Below are 6,614 nucleotides of genomic sequence, written 5' to 3' on the forward strand. Positions count from 1 at the left end.
ACAGAAAAACAGATAGCCAGAAAAATAAGGGGTGAGGAATGGGAGAACAAGTGTCTGGCTGCTAAGTGGTGCATGTGGCCCAGCTGGCTCTTGGCTATGGGGTGAGGGTAGCCTGGGTTGGACCTAAGCTGTCCAGGCCATCTGACTTCATAACCTGAGTCACTGTGAACCCCAGCAATGTCTAACAGGGTTCCATCTGAGCCACACAAGTCAGCTCCAAAAGTGGAACAAGATAGAGCAAGACTGAAAACAGTACGTGAGAAGGGCAGTGAGGCAACAGAAGGACAGCAGCAGGAGGAAGGCTAGGCTAGATCCCAGTGACCCAAGTGGCAGTGGGATCCACGCACAGCTGGCTGCCCTGGTCCGGCCATGTGAGTGTTTCTAACTCCGAGCCTCCCAGACACCATCTCTTAGAGTTAGGCCATGTGCCTTGAATTTGGCCTTGTTATTCTTCCCTAATTGTAATTTGAATTGATACCCTGAAGTAAAGAAAACTAAGAGTAAAATCTCAGCCAATTCTGTAATCTAGGGCAACATCCCGGTTGGCTTAGTGAGGCAGAAATCAAGTGATGCTGAAGGAGCTCCACTTGCTAATGCCAACAGTGCCATTTGTTTTATTAGTCTGCATGGGCTTGATCTAACTCTTGCTAAAGTCAAGGAGTGAATGTAAAGCCTGTCCTAACAGTCAGCCTTATCACATTCAGGAGAAACAGTGCTCTTGATGTTTGCTGCCAAGGTTTAATTGTGTTTAAGTTAATGTCAGAGTTGAACTTAAGCTGTGCTTGACTAACAGCTATTGCTATGGCAGGAATCATAAACCAAGGGGAACTAGCTTATAAATTAGCCGTTTCGTCTGGGTCATCTTCTCTGTGTACTGCAAATGGGAAAAAACAAATGCTGCACCACTCTGCTGACATGTAACAGCATGCAGCAGGACTGTGATCAGATGTCTCCTTCACAGTAAGTGTTGGCTTGTTAGCAGTGAGAGGCTGTTGGGCAATGCAGTTAGGAAAAAGGGCTCCTTTGGTGACTTCCGAGAGGTGGGAAGAGATAGGAAGAGAATGGAACAGGCTGCGAGGGACTGCGCATAAGAGATGGGTGAATGTTGAAAAGTTAAGACATGAGTCACAAATATATGTGTGCACGTGTATGAACAAATTCCCTAGAGACAGGGTAGAGCTCGGCTGGGGTCTGGACTGGGAGCCTGGAGGGAAAGGATGAGAAGTATGAGCAGTGCTGCAGTTTAGGCAGTGAGATGTGAACCTTTACATGGGTGTCCAGGGAGGCTTCCCCATCGCCTTATAGACAATGAGGAATTGCTACGGAGTTCAACAGTAATCAGAACATTATCATTGCATCCTGAATAATACATAAGGTGTGTCCTGACTATTTTCTTGGGTTTATGCCAGGTCTAAGAGAGATCAGATGAAGCATTTTAAAAATGTCTGCTCGATGTCTTTGTGACCGAATGGTGAGAGAACATTAGAATGAATTAGTTGGAACACAGAGCACTGGAGGGAATGAAAACAGCAACACTTCTGAGTAATGTTTCCTTCAGTGTAAATATATTTTAGTTTTGTTTTGTCTGTTTTCTTACTGCTGTTGTCAGTAGTGGTGGTGGTTTCGTTGGTTTTTATGAGTTATGAATCTAGTTGAAAGAACAGCTTCTATCTTAGAGTCTTCAGCTGGTAAAAACCATCCAAAGATTCCTCTCTGGTGCATAGACACAAAAATAAGGACCTAAAATATTCTTTGTCTTTGGTTTTGGTGCAGTTGTTGTTCAAACTGATGCTAGGTATATACAGGGCATGTTGCTGCTGAGCCTTGTGGGTGAGTCCGTCCAGAGGCTGAATAAGTCTACCTAACACCCTAGCACTACCTGAAGTGTCTATAGTGGAATCAGCAGGGATTTTTTTTTCATTAGAGATTATCATTAATTGCAACTATTACTATTTCATTTGAAAGTACAGCTTGGGAATTGCAACATTCTCCACTTCTCCCTTGGCTCAGTATCTCATGGCATTTCAGATTTCACTGGGAAATGCTGTCAGGAGGGAACAGAAGGGACCGTGCAGGCCAGAAAAGTCTTTGATCTCAGTCAGAAGAGTATTTATGAGCCACAGATTCCCCAGCAGTTAACTGTGCGTAGGCATCATGCACCATGTGTTCCAGTGTTCCTATTTACTTTCAAGTATTAGAGTTCCACTACCTCGGTTTAGCTAATGGTGCCTCTGAAACAAGACCTGTTAATGGTAGGAGCAGCAGCCTGGAGGAGTTCTGACTGCGTTTCCGCAGGTGTTCGCACAGCTCTGGCTCACAGAGGCAGTGCTGCCGACCTGCAGTAGACAGCAATCCCCTGTAGCACCTGTAGAACTCAGCATGCTTCACAAGTGGCAGTCCCAGCTCTGGACCCCAGCTCATTCATGGAGCACACCCACAGCAACATCTCATTCCCTCAAATGCCCTGCTTGTGAATCAGGGGATTTGGGTATCAAAATGTGAGCTGAGGTACAGCTGGAGGAGCACACTGCACCTGATGCTGCTTGCCCACCTGCTTATTGCTGCATCCCAAGCCCTTCCCCATCCAGCTGCACTTGAAAGGAATTGAGAGGGGAAATTGCTGTGAAAGGGCTGCACCTCCTCTGTTTTTCCCCAGGGATCCAGTTCAGAATGTCCAACCTGTAGAACGCCTGAGCTCTTCAGGCAAGAAACGTGTATTATCTAGTTTGCATTTTATGACAGCATATGAATGTTTTGCTATAACAACAACAACAACAGCAATAGTAATTAGGGCTGTGAGAGCCCTGGAGGGCTGGAAAGGAACCAAGCCCTACAGGTTCTCTCGGATGTTCAAGTTTGACGAGACTGAACCATCCAAGTTTAACCCCATCTCTGGTGCCCTCTCTCACCCCACTGGCTGCCATCAGAGCAGGACATCTGCTCTGTCCTCCCAGTGTTAGCTGGGACCAGGACAGCCTGGGGCCTCGTGAGGGAGGAACCCGCAGCCGCTGAGGATGGGAGTGAAACTCACTGAACTTTCGTGAATGTGGGCTGAGGGTCGTGAATCATCGGCTCTGCAGCTGAGGCCAGGCCCTAGTGGGTTTGACAGCCTGCACTGAGAGCCTACTGGTCTGGGATTGCATCACTGCCCTGTGTCCTTAGGGTGCACTGAGATCTCTGGGTGAAAGTCCCGTCCTGTGGGACTGTGAAGGCACTAAAACTGAACGTCTGTTAGGCAGTGCTATATGGTAGAAGCCATCCTTCTCTGAAATCTCCTCCTCATGTCTTTCATTGGATCTTCAGTCTGGGCGGCAGCAGGATCTGGAGCTGATACTGAAGGAAGAAAACTTTTTTTTCCTCATGCTCCACACGGAAAGCATATGTGGGTGTGGAAGGAAGAGATGTTGCTGATGCACCCAAGGGTCTGCACCAATTACTGGGACACTGCACTGACCTGAGGCTTCGCACCACCCCCCAGGGAGGCCCTCATGCTCAGATCATGGAGTGGGGGTCCAGGCTGTCCTCCTCACCTCTAATCCCAATTCCCACAGTGTTGTCTCAGCTAATCGCTGCCTCTGTTTTCCTCACTTATAAAATGTGGGGGTAATAACTGTGCATACCTCACAGAGGGCTGTGATGATTCGTTAATTAAATGATGTTTGGGAAGTGCTTTGAAGATGAAAAGCTCTATATAAATGCTGGGTGTTACTAGTGCTTAGTGAGTACCTTCACAGCCACAAGCAGGGTGTGCCTGCAGGAAGCAGGCCCATCGGCTGAGCCTCATGGCTAAGTGCCTTTTAAAATAAATGCAATCTGTGAATGTACTGGAGGTCAGCTTCCCTGTTTCCCCCCAGGGGTAAGCTCCCACCTCTAAGGAGCTGAGGGTTTTCTTTGCCTCCACTTCTGGAAATCACAGAAGAGATTTGGGAGTGATGAGGAAAGAACTGTACCCATGCTGGTGACACTGGGAGTTCAGACATCACAAGCAACAAGTTTAAACTAATCAGGTCCAAAAATCTGTATGCTCAATGTACAGTATTGTCCTAACGAGTAACAGAGCTCTTGGGATGTGAGGTTAGCAGAACAGCAGCTCTCACAAATCCAGTTTACCAGGAAAATGTGTGTTTTTGTATGTTTAAATGCCAGCGTAGCACACACATGCATTGTCTCTGTAGAGACAACCACTCTGCTGACATGCAGGTGACTGCTCACGGAGACAGGTCTATCTGTGCAGTCATACTAATTACATGCATGCTTTGGGTATAGGAAGGCAAATCTGTACTTGCTCCTTCGTACACATGTTTGAATGAAAACATAGATGCTGATTTCCTCTTCTTCCCAGTGCCCCTGGAAAATCAAGTATTTAATATTCACCTGACTAGGCAGAAATAAGAGAAAAAGGGATTTTAGTTTAGTTTAATTGTTCTTAATGACAGCCTGCTACATTTGACAGATTGTTCTCGAGAAGTCTCAAGACAAGCAACTTCTGTCAGGTGTACAATGCATTTTTCTGTCTTTAGCAAGATGCACTGAAGCTTCATTTTCTGAATTGGCAGGGACGTCGCTTCTTTCACAACTCTCGCCAGGTTTGTCAGGGAATAGCATACCTGCAATAATGTATGACCCAGAGCAGATGTCCAGATGGAACTAGTGGCAGAAACTGATAAGGCAAAAGCAGTGCTTAGCTTTAGCAAGACTTGATTACAGAAAGTCAACAACTTAAGACCAAACTTTGAAGCAGATTCAAATGCTCCCGAATAAAAGATTGAGTCAAAAGCAGGAAATCCTCCTGAAATGGATCTACAAATCACTTCAAAAGCAAATGTTAGTTGTTAAGTGTAGTGATTTATAACACTAAAATTCATCAGATGTTTCGCTGGTTCTTTATATTCTAAAATTACTATATAAAAGAAGATGTAGATAACTGAATCACAGCTAAGCAGGGCTTATGTATGGCGTCAGGAATAATGCTGAGGAACTACAGAAATGTCTTGTGGATGTTACCAGGGGATTATACCATCCTGGCTTTGCAAGCACCAAGACCTGTAGAGAGCAGCTGGTGACCAACAGGCTCTGCTTTGAGCAGGAAGCTTTATTTCCTTCATCCTGGGATATCCTTCTGGTTTGTCCCTTATCATGGAGTATATCAGGTATCTTGACCATGCAGTATAACTGAGCAGTAGCCTGGGACACAAGTGTACTGCCACAGGCAGGTTGGGATACTTTAAATCTGTGCCTCAGTTTACCCATTGATTAAGATGATAACTTTCCCAAAGTGCTGTGGTGATTAATTATTAACATTAGTGAAATGCTTTGAAGATATAGAGTGCTACATGCTGGCTAAAGATATTCATTACCTCGGACCTATGATTGCATTCTTACATTTACATAATGAAGCAGTCATGGAAGAGGTGCATAGATGGTCTCTCCTGGCAAACAAATTCTCCTATTCAGCTATCTCTGGCATCACTATCTAAATCTAAATCAAATCCTTTTCTTCCATTGGGAATCTGCTCTTGGAGCAGGCTGAAACCATGTGCTCTGTGTGATGCTCCCAGGATGGCAAGCAGCCACAGCACTTTTGATAATTTTAGTCCCTGCCCAGCCCATGAAACTCACCTCACCCAGAACTTGTTTCAACTTCTCCAGCTGTTCTTGGCATGCGCTGAGATTTCATAAAGTTGATGCCATCAACTCCCACACATATGGCAAGAGAGAGTGAGAGAGAAAACCCACACATGGTAACTAATATATAGGGAGAAGAGATATTTGCATGGGAGAACACAGACACAAGGATTTTCTAGCTGGCTCTGATGGCTTTCAACTATTACTGCTAAGATGTAAAGGGGTACTCAAATTAGGAGGGTGACTCAGATGGAGCCCTTTCTTGTGTACAGCTCCAGGAAGATGCACGCTGCTCCGAGCAGGGCTGCTCCATTCATTTATGGAGGTCAGTTGAGTAGTTCTTACTGCAGTCCCACAGGGGCATAGAGCAGCATCATTGCTTGGACCCTGCCAGGCTGGGCAGACAGCAGGCAGTGGCTCTACCATAGTGGCATATTGCAACTGCTTGCTGCCAGGCTAGTGAGGAGTGTAGAAGGTGACATATGTCTCAGCCACCAGAGAAGTCTAGATTCAGAATGCAGTCTACCCTTTGAGTTACTTCTGCTAGATATTTTACAGTACAACAATGGTATTGTCCTTATAAACACTTTTTCCTTTTCTTTTGGAGGCAAGTGCATAATTTTTCAAAATCTTTCAGCCTCTGAGACTTGTCCATCTATAATTCATTACCAAGATGATGCCTAGTTATGTGATAGATCCTTTTAATCTCACATCAGTTTCACTACAAAAAATTTTGCAACTGCACGCTACGGAGAGTTTGAACACAAACACACAGTGCAAGCAATGACACACTTTTCCATACTCACATTGAGATCTGGGCAGATTTCCAGAGGAATCCGCATTTGTCTCCTACAGCCACAGCTTCAAGAGGAGCATGGTTTGTTCAGTGCTGAGCAGTCAGGCAACAGGTTTGCTCAAGGTCTGGATAGCTAGCTGTTGTCCTCAGGATAAGAGAAAAACAGAAATAACGCCAAGCCTCAGTGCAATAC

The 6,614-nt window shown here is 45.4% G+C and overlaps 1 long non-coding RNA gene across 1 annotated transcript; it reads right to left on the bottom strand.

Annotated features, from left to right (window-relative positions):
- Positions 1-4,402: 4,402 nt before the first annotated feature.
- Positions 4,403-6,410, bottom strand: LOC122187425. The gene is made up of 2 exons (XR_006181310.1): positions 5,620-6,410; positions 4,403-4,607 (listed from the first exon to the last, which is right to left on the bottom strand). It is a non-coding gene; the product is annotated as an uncharacterized LOC122187425 (long non-coding RNA).
- Positions 6,411-6,614: the final 204 nt, after the last annotated feature.

The sequence above is a fragment of the Lagopus leucura genome, unplaced genomic scaffold (assembly GCF_019238085.1).
Source record: "Lagopus leucura isolate 7727_CA_CO unplaced genomic scaffold, USGS_WTPT01 Super-Scaffold_100047, whole genome shotgun sequence".
NCBI lineage: Eukaryota > Metazoa > Chordata > Aves > Galliformes > Phasianidae > Lagopus > Lagopus leucura.